Source organism: Schistocerca piceifrons, chromosome 5 (genome assembly GCF_021461385.2).
Source record: "Schistocerca piceifrons isolate TAMUIC-IGC-003096 chromosome 5, iqSchPice1.1, whole genome shotgun sequence".
NCBI lineage: Eukaryota > Metazoa > Arthropoda > Insecta > Orthoptera > Acrididae > Schistocerca > Schistocerca piceifrons.
The window spans coordinates 166,569,916-166,581,046 of NC_060142.1; positions in this window are offsets into that span (position 1 = coordinate 166,569,916).

Genomic DNA, 11,131 nt, shown 5'->3' on the forward strand with positions numbered 1-11,131 from the left:
AGAACCGCTCGGCCACCCTGGCTGACAAACGTACTTCAGCTGATGTAACTGTTATTGGTTGCAGTATTGTTCTCATTACCTCGATGATATTTCTGCAGTGGAGCCATCGTCATTTACTGCTTCGAACAATATTTGGTAGAAGAAACCATCAGATATAGCCAAGTGAGCCATCGAAGATTGACACTGCAGTTTTCTCACGTCACTCTGTATGCATTTCGTGTACGCAGTTTGTTTTTAATTATTTATTTATGGAAAATTGAAAGACCTGTTACCTGATATTACGAAACAGTTTTCATGTGTGACAGTTCTCGTTTGTCATCCTTTCTGTTGTTGTTGTTGTTTTGTTTTTATATGCAACATTTGACACGGAATAAATACGTCTTTAATATAACAATAATTTGAAGTTGAAATATAAACCGAATTTTGTTGTTTTAAAAAGAATGTAGAAAGTGGTAGAGTAGGGGAGAGATTTGTTAGTGCTATCACAGATTGTGACCGGCGGTGAATTCCTTGGAATTGTTTCCTCGAGCTGTTGACCACGAGTCACAAAAAAAAAAGTTAGTAGTTAGTAGTTGAGGAACAGTATTGCTAGTCCTATGCGTTAACATTAGGTATTCATTCATGTACAACACCTTGTGCTTTCTTGGCTAGACTGCTGGCACCTCACACTACAATTACTCTAGTATCACAATTTGTCAATGCATTTCAGCATTTTATGTCTGATTCATAATTCTATGTGTCTTTTTCACTGTTATCTCCCTTTTTCTCCTTCTCCTCATCCTCTTCAGCGTCACTGTTGCCACTGTCTCTGTGGGTGTCGCTGTCAACCCACTAGAGATGGTTGTTAACGTTGCACATAGACTTGTCTGTTACGTAGTGTCCACCGGTATTCTTCAAGTGTTGTTTTTCAAATACTGTATGTTAATGCTTTTGTGTCCATTGTCCTTGGACTCTTACTGCTGGGTATACTTCTGTTTCTGTGCAGTTTAAGTGCAGTGTCTGTCTATTGTCTGCTTGTACCCCGCAGAATAAGACAGTGTGTTATGGGGAAGTTTCTTTCCCACATGTACATGCAGGTGTCTGTCTCAGACTGTCGGGATTAAGTGCATGGGATGAGGTCTATGTCCATTTTAAAAATGAAACATACAGCGGCTGGGATCGATGTGTTTCGTTCTCAACCCTTCCTTTATGTCTGGGTGGACGTAATACAGTCTACATCACTTATCACCTACGTATCACTTACTTTACTATATGTCCAAACGCCAACTTTTAAGTGATGAGTCGTCTGTATCGGTACACCAGTTACCGTGTGTACCTTATCTAGTCTCCCCATCTTTAACCAGTACCTTCCAGCTCTATATTTGATCAGGATATCTGTCAGGCATATTACGAGCACTGCACGCAGTACATGCAGTTAGGTGGTGTCGAAGGCTCCTAATAGGCTCTGTAGCGCACTTCTCTGCCCTCGTCTGACTGATGCCTTTTTGGTGATCAGGTTCAGTCTTTGTGTCCACGTGCTAGCTCCGAAGTTGAGTACTGATTCGAAGAGGGCAGAATGGTATGTCCTTATAAGTGACAGAGGTGGTTTGACTTGTTTTGAATTTAGCCTCACCTATTTAGGTAGTATATTTTCTGTCTGTAGTTCAAAAACCAACGACACCTATAGAGGGCAGCGTCTTCCATGTCGGAAATGTGACACTCTCTTGGACATCCGATGCTTTAACACTCGCTGTGACGCTCGGGGCACTCTGTAGCCTATGTTGTGTGAAAATCGTGAAAACAGCGGGAATTCGCGCGTTTCCCGACTGACGCAATTAGTAACGTTTTCTGAGCCGTGTATCTGCACGGACTCTTTACCAAATGAGTCCCGAAATAGAACTATTGTGCACTATTGTGTGTGGTACTCAGTAATGTCAGACTCCGTGTGTTGCAAAAGTGGGATTCAATGTTGATGTAATTAAAGAGTCCGTGGAAGTATGCCTGGTAGAAACTTAATTAACCGGTACAGTAGTTATCACGATTTGTTCTCAGCGACAGCTTCAGAGCACGCACAATGCTACAGCGAGTGGCAGCTCGTAGGACAACAGAATTCCACATCTCCACATTTGGGGACTTTGATCACTGGCATGATCATGATACGTGAGCGAAACACCCACTGCACGCTATTAAATTGTGCAACGACGGTAATAAATGTTCAAATAAATAAATAAATAAATGTTCAAAAACGATAATCAGCCCAAAAGGGCATTACTTCCCACGACAGTCATTTATGCATCCGTCCCATTCTTGTCTGTGACTATGTCCCCAATGACTACTTCTATGCCTATGCCAGCATAGACTTCCATATTTCAAGGGTTTAATGTCTCCTTCCAGATCGTGGAGCAATATGTGCTACGCCATGCAATCCACCATCTTCCATCTGTATTCTGCACCACCTTACAAAGATCCCACACCTCCTCAAATGTGTCGAACACCTTCGCCTCTGCTACACTTCAAATAAACAGGAGTCCCAACACTCAACTGTCTCACCCACCATTAGACATGCTTACCTGTTGTCACTTCTGCCGACACAGCTGACCTTCCCTTCATCTCTAAGCACTCCACGTCTTCCTCAACGTCACTTCAATCGCCTGCCCTGCACAGAACATGAACTCACTCCTGAAATCTACCATCTCTATCAAGCATAACCTAACCTACCCATAAAATCTCATACCAAATGAAGGCTTAACCCACCCTTACACCCCCCTAGCTCATGTCCACACATCTCGTAATACCAATATCTCATATATCAGTTCCATCCCATAATAGATACCCACATTCCATGTAAACACAGTCCACAGCATTATGGAGCCACCACCAGCTTGCAGAGTGCCTTGTTGACAACTTGGGTCCATGGCTTCGTGGGGTCTGCACCGTTATCGAACCTTACAATCAGGTCGTACCAACTGAATTGGGACTTATATGACCAGGCCACGGTTTTGCAGCCGTCTAAGGACCAACCAATATGGTCATGCGCCCAGGAGAGGTGCTGCAGGTTATGTCGTTTTCTTAACGAAAGCATTCGCGTCGGTTGTCTGCTCCCGTAGCCCATTAACGCCAAATTTCGCCGCACTGTCCTAACGGAAACGTGCGTCGTACGTTCAACATTGATTCCTGCGGTTATTTCACGCATTTTTACTTGTCTGTTAGCACTGACAACTCTACGCGTTGTTCGTGGTGAGAGAGGTAACGCCTTAAATTGCTTGATGCTGTGGATCACGGAATACTGAATTCTCTAACGATTTCCGAAATGGAATGTCCCATGCGTTTATCTCTAACTACCACTCCGTGTTCAAAGTCTGTTAAATCCCTTCGTGCGGCCATCATCACAGCGGAAACCTTTTACCACGGATCATCAGAGAACAACTGGCAGCTCCGCCTTTTTATACCTTGTGTTTGCGATAGTACCGCCGTCTGTATATATGCATATCTCTACCCCATGAGGTTTGTCACCTCAGTGTAAATGAGGGATAAATAGAAAAATCTGGCACTGTCGATCTTCGACAAATTACCTGGAGATGTCTGATTGGTACCAAGATGAAATACTATATGTGATGCTGAACGATGGCCGGCAGCACTACCACAGCAGAGTACTTAGTGCCCTGGGAGAATTCCGAGATCTCCTCCGGGATTTCAGAAGTCGAAGGCGAGAAAACTACAAGACATACAGGGAGTAGATGTCAATGGATGGAGCATCTCTTAAAGTTTCTATCCGAAATACGCGTCGTGGCGTTGTATCAGAACTCAGCACTCAGCACGAGCAGGCGTGTGTGTCAAAACATGTAGACAAATCTTCCACTTTGTACTGCCACATCAAATTAGTTCGCATCTGGAGATAGGTAACCAAGTGAACGGATTACCAAAAGCGGGCTGCTGTCGTTGCACCTTCTAAGGCAGCAGCAGCAACAGCAGTGACTTAATGAAGTGGTAGCGTGTACTGACGTTTGCCGAGTCACAAACGTTGCACGTATCGAACCCCCGTAAACTGAAATAAAAACTTAGAGAGTTGCTCCGTCCACAACTACGTATCTATTTTCTGTATGTCGTCACTTTTTATGTTTCCTCTCCTTTTGTTGTGTCTAGATTCTTGGAGACGTGTCCATCAATGCTGCTAAATGAAAGACTGTTTATTTTTTAATGAATTTCGCTCCTTTTTATTAATAAAGTATCTATTGTGGCCTGCAATTGATATTTATTTATGTATATTGTTATGTATGAGGTGGAAGTATGGGCCTCGTGGAAAAAGGGTGACCCGGCTGAGTCACGCAATTTGACTCTTAGTATGATCACGAGGTGTGGCCATTAATTGCACTCGTTCATCACGTAGGCTGACGTGAGGATCAATGAACTATACTTGACGGGGTGTATCTGGAACATCTTACGTGATTAGAAAGTTAGTACACAGGAATACAATTAAATACTTAGCTTTAATTCAGCATCAGCGGTGAACGTCGATCTTGATTTTGTACAATAATATTTACAAGTCCAGTTATAGACTGAACTGAGAATACTTCTTTACAATTCTGATTGCTTCACACGTGTAGATCAATTGTCAATGCATAAACTGTATGTGACGCCTGGCTAGGTCGTAGCTACTGACTCAGCTGAAGGCTATGCTAGCTAGCGTCTCTGCACATGAGATCTCTGAAGCTATAGCAAGTGAACCATTCCTGTTACAGGGGCTGTAGAACTGGTCAATGCGCTACCTTGTACCGTAAGACCAGCCGAGTGCCGGCGCTCGGTCTGCTAGCGTCGACAGTGGCGACTCGCAGGTCCCATGTGTACTGACGGACTGCGGCCGATTTGAAGCCTACAACCTAAAGTGTGGTGCCTTGCAGTGACACAACATATGTAAAATTGCATTCCATAATGGTTCAAAGTAAGTTTCTACACTACAGTTTTTGTTATTCGCTTATTGTTAAGCAAGAAAAAACTTTTTTGAGTGCAGGTGATGATTTTGTGACTTTTTATTCCAGAAGTGTCGCCCTAGAGCTGTACCTGGTTTGCGAGCGTGATTTATCGGGCACAGTTCTATTGAACATTCCAGTTTCAGTCTCTTTTGGTTGTGTGTGTGTGTGTGTGTGTGTGTGTGTGTGTGTGTATCTACTGTATGTAGTGTTGTCAACTCACGCTTCTGTTTTTCGGTCGTCTTTGACTTGTGTTATGATGTCTATACGTCGCCTGATGTTCGTTTATTTGTTATTCGTTATGCATGTGCGGGTGTTACTGTGCGTGGTGCGGCACTGTGCGTCGTGCGGCTTGCTCTATACACAAACACCACAGTATAAACAAGCGATGAGCAAAACACACAGAACGACAGTTGACAAGTGTGTATACGGTAAACAAACGCAACTGACACACAGTGAAAGTTGAGTGTTCAATAGAAATGTGTCCGAAAAGAGCCCAAAATCGGACATCCTGCTGTACGCATGCGAACTAAGTATAAGTCTAGGTCGAGACTTCTAGAACAGTAAGATTACAAAACCTGAAGTATAACCAAACAGTAATTTAACCATACGACCCTTTCGTTCAAAAACGTTGTTTGTTACTTAGCAGCGTTAGAGACTAACAAAAACCTTTAATATGTAAACTTATCTTGGATCATTATATAGTGCACTTATTACCCACATAAAGCAAACATATATTTCAGCCCAATGAAGATGATTCATAAGTAAGACAGAGACGCGTATGGCACAAAACAAGCAGCCGTTCATTTAATGGCATGAGACATCACCTTAATAATTTATGTGTGTCTTCAAGTTGCCATGCAGTCGCGTTGTGGAACCCAGGAAGTACTTATGATTAACTTCGTAAAGATAAAATTCGCTTTCTGGCTCTAGACGGCCCAATCGGGTCCCACCGACCGTCCTATCATCCGTCATTAGATGTGGCATGGAGGGGCACGTAGTCAGCATACCGCTCTCCCATTCGTTCTCGGCTTTTTAGACCTTGTAACTGCTAATAAACGCGGTGGGGGAGGGTTTCACTTTAAAGGAAATAGTTCTTTAAATGTTAAACTCTGATTATTGTCAAACAAGAATGTGCAACGAAAGAAGATTCAAACAATTACACAATTTGCTCATTACAAAAATTACAGACATTTCAGTCGATCCTGTAATTTGTGACTTAATGAAAAAACGGAGATCAAATTAACAAAAATCACGAGTACTATTAGCTGAATAAGGAGGCTGTTTGTGTTGGTACCCCCGGATGATAATTACACGAAATATTTGTTAGGATTCGTATGCAGTGGGTCCACGAGGTACAGAATACGCCGACCCCCAGAAGACGTTCAAACAGTTTTTAACAAAAGACTGATTATAAAACACGCATGCTACGCGTACCCATCATCACAGTGTCCGACATCCTAACAGTGGCTAATTACGGTCGTATCGAAAGGCCCCGTAGTGAGCTAAGAAACGCCCGAGGCCGCGCTAGTTCTACGGCGCGCTGCGGGCAGCGACCAGTGGCTTACTCTCTTGTGGCGCACTGTGACCGGACGCACGTCTACTGACTAAGCAAAGTGTCAGAATTCCAATATGGGTCGACTGGCGAGCGCGTGTTACGTACTGTACGGCTACGTGAGAACCCATAGACCCTTGTAGCTGTCTAACAGGTAGACCTTCTCTCTTGTGATACCGGTTTACCAGGAACCCACATGTTTTGTGGAAGTTTATGTCACAAGCAGAAAAACTGTGAAATCTTACGGGTAGAGGGACAAACGTTTAGGAACTATAGGACCAACGAATTACCAGTAAAGTCGCTAAAATGTTCGTTTCACGTATATGATAAGAAGTTGGAGATCTCAATATAAAGGAAGCAACAACTTGTTGAAAAGAAGCAATTTAAGTTGGGATGTTGAAACTGTGACTTGCTACTGGCTTCAAACAAATTCTATTACAAGAGAAAATCAGTGTACAATTCATCAAATAAACAGTGAGACGGGCAGAAGGACAGTTCATAATGGGCACACTTTACAAAAGCGATAGCCACACACTTTGCACCTCTGTCATTTGTCAATAAACCGAAGCAGTAATACAGATGCCAGTTCTTTTTATAGGGCTTTACCATCAAGTACTTTGGAAGTGGTCAACGCATGATCTTTGTTAGAATACAATGAATCCAAAAGCTGAAATTTCTTCCTGTCACCAGGCATACTTGGTCAAAAAGCGTCACTGTAGTACTGTTTGAGGTGTTTCAGCATACGATCTTATATTCGGAGGTTCTGACGGCTTCGCCTGCGTGAATTTTCCACAATGCAAGCACATACGTTGGCAGCGGTATTTTACGTTCCATTGAAATCACAGGTATAATCATTAAACTGTGTTGTGTTATGGAGACCAATAACAATGTGAACAATTGTTCCTCTGGTTCGCAGGGTTCGATGGCCATGTACCTCTTTGTCAAATCTGCTCTGGTCAGCATGGAAGACATGTGTCGGTTGAACGTATTCTGTAACGATGAGGTTGCGAATCTTCGCGGGAAACTCATTACACGCCTGTGACAAATTTGCCTCCTTATCCTGCAAATTCCTGCCAATTGTGTGGGTTTTTACTCTGTCAACAATGTTATTTCGCTTCTTGAAGTGATATACCTAGGAATCAGAAGCTTTAAAATCGGATGTATTTTGTGAATCTATCGCTGTCTGAAATTGCATGGCCAACAGTCCAACGTCCGGTTGAGACTAAATACTCCTACTGTTCCCTTCTCTTTGAATTTCTGCAGCATAGCCTGATTAAATTTTTGGATCTATGGAGTATCAATTTTTTTCTCCAAATAGTGCAGAATGTTCATGTTCTTAATTTTCTTGAACTGATTCATTACTGACGCATGTGACAGACGTTTTAGTCCGAGGTTCGTCTGTCGGAGGATCTGTGGTTCAGAACACTAAAGCGCGCTGGCTGTAAGCAGTTCAGTTCTCTTCTGTCATATCTGCTAGACCATCACGCTTTCGCCTTTTGGGCAAAGGCACGTACTCGGATGGTGATGAACTCCAAGTAGAGGTAGTCAATTGTTGCGACATTCCTTATCGACACTATCATTTCCATCTCCTCGTCCCATTCTTCTCCATCGCCTCCAGCAAGTCCTAGTGTCTGGATATCTTCCACAATATACACATCATTTTTCCAGGATAGAAGTTACCCGATTCACGATTGTTCTGAGACCGATTGCTTGTTCCGAATCGGTAGACCAAGACAGCCACAATGACTTTCGGATCCATGTACAATGTAAGAAGAAGGCATACAATACTTTACTACTTGACAGCAACATATGGGAACATACAAGAAATAGCGACGTCATCTGTATACACTTTATTGATAGTTTGTAGGTTCCATAGCTCTGCCCCTATGATTTAACAGTTTTTCTTCTTCTGACATAAGCTTTCACAAAATATATGGGTTTCGGCAAACCGGTATCAAAGGAGAGAAGGTTACCTTTAAGAGACAAAGATTTCCGCCTAGCGGATCTAGGCGCTTCAGTCTGGAACCGTGCGACCGTTACGGTCGCAGGTTCGAATCCTACCTCAGGCATGAATGTGTGTGATGTCCTTAGGTTAGTTAGGTTTAAGTAGTTCTAAGTTCTAGGGGACTGATGACCTCAGATGTTAAGTCCCATAGCGCTCAGAGCCATTTGAACCATTTGAACAGAGTTCCTTCAATTTGCAGTCCTGACAAACAAAAATTTCTTTCTTGCGTTTGCATGGATTGCCTTGAACATTCCTCTAAAAATCTTTTCCATCAATATTTTTAAACAAGTTTACACCTCCATAACTGAGTATTCCAAATAATTCCGCTCCCATTCGAAAACATCAGATCACCTTCCCTAAAACTTGATTGTTCGGTGCTACGCCTCTAATAAGAATGTTTACGTAAAGGGATTACAGACATTCAGATGCTGACTGCAGGCGTGTATTGATTTAAATAAATGAAGAAGGTAGAAAATTTGGGCTGGACCGAGATTCGAACCTGGGTCTGCTGCTTATTAGGCAGATGCGTTGATCACTGCACCATCTGGACACAGTGGTTATCGCAACTGCACGGATACCCTAGCATGCCTCCCGTCAAACGCAACTTCTCAACCTATTCACACACTAAGAATGTAGTGCCCTTTGCCCATTATCCTCAGTACTTGCGGCATTTCGCCAATTCCTGTAAGAGTTTGAGCCTCGTGAGCATCCACACTGAAGTGATTGTTGACCGTTTCCATCTTAAAACATGTATATAGTAATCTCCCCACTATATTAGTTTCTGTCTTAAATTTAGCCTAATTTTTCGTTCCACTCTATCAAATTCGTACTATCAAAACTCTGTCCCCACAAACGGTTAGCCAACATAAACTCGTGTGCCAACCTTTGACCAAACAGGACCTAATTTGAACTGGACTGTAATTGATCAGAATGCAACTTGACTTTATATCAAATGCACAACTGAAGTAAAACAATTACATGGCCCTAATAAAAATTTCCATTTACCTTGCGTGGCAATTGTTGCAGATTTCTGCAAAGCACAACAGCAAACAACAAGCAGGCAGCGGTTAAACTAGATTTCTGTTTCTAAATACATATTCAAACTGTTGCATGTGGTAATGCATAATGATAAACAGTGGGGCGGTGACAGTAACTATTCCTATGAAATGATACTCCAAAACAATGATTTTAGAATGAAGTTCGCACTCAAAGAGACAGAGTAAAACTTCGTGTAATCTTAACACATAACATTGGTCTGATCAACACTACGCTTAACAAAGTGAAAAACGTTTTAAAAGTGGTACTTTGTTAACAGAGAATTTCTATAAAAACCAAACAGCTTAATCAATTATTATGTTAACGCATGATTCAGGGAAGTGGTGTGGTCTTTCTCTCAGCTCTCAGCAACTTAACTAGCTGAAAAGAATCATTACTAGCTGTGCAGTGTTGCAGTCTTACCTCAAACTTCTTCTCTTCAAAAATAATACCAGTATTCAAGATTTACATCCTTGTCGCCTTCCAATATATACATCTTATTCATCCTTGCTGTCCTTTAAAATCAATCTTTCTTCATCTAAGAGATATAATTACAGTCCACACACCACTACTGAATAGGTCCATCACCTACCACACTTCAACCAATGATATACCAGACTGTGCAAGAGCAAAGACTGTGCCGTGACAAGACCAAAGATTGTTTACAGTAAGATAACTTACTGTCTCTCTGACACACACACTGATGACATACTGAAATCGAAATGACATGACCACCTTACATATCCTACACCTTCTCCCAGTAGAGCTTTGTACGAGGGTCATTTCAGATAGGAATGGACGAGTGCAAAATTCTAAACATTATGGATAGGAATATACAAAACATGTTACAAGTACAAAGAGAAAAATTGTTTTACAAAAATATGACTGAAAGAAATATTAGTAAAAAATTTATACAAAATTCAAAAACCTGTGAATGATAGTATTCACCACTGGTATATTAATTTTTTTAGGTCTATGAGAACGTTCTGCATAGCGCTATTTTGAAAGTTTATATGTCACATTTTGTAATGAAGCAGTATTGGAAGTAGTATTGGTGACTGTGATGTTACAAAATAAAGGTGATGTTGTTATTCAATGGAAAGTTGGAAATTGAGATTTAGCTTACTGTTTTATCAATCACAATTGGCGTAAGAATCATGGATTGACCATTGTCATAAAATATTGCATTATGAGATGTGATTAGTTTTTACTTGCAGTTTCGCGTGGCTTGAGGCAGTCACAACTAGCGTGCTACTGATTAAGAAATTGCATTATCGTCTTTCTAATTACTTGATGATCGTAGATACGATCATACCCGGTTGTGAAGTTATTGTTATGACAAAACAATTTCCTAAGGGACCAGAAAGTTCTTAAGGGCGCAAAAACAACTGTAACATCACTCAAAAGGGAAATTCAATATTAAAGCTAATGTAAGAAGACGATAAAACAGTTTTCTTTTTATCAATGTAACACGCACATTGGACTGCTGATCTCCGTGTCTGTAATCTTAGCAAAATGCATAATTAAAATGAAAATAATACTGAGGAGATGATAGGAATGAGCACTGCTAAATGTTCCAGTATTCCCAGA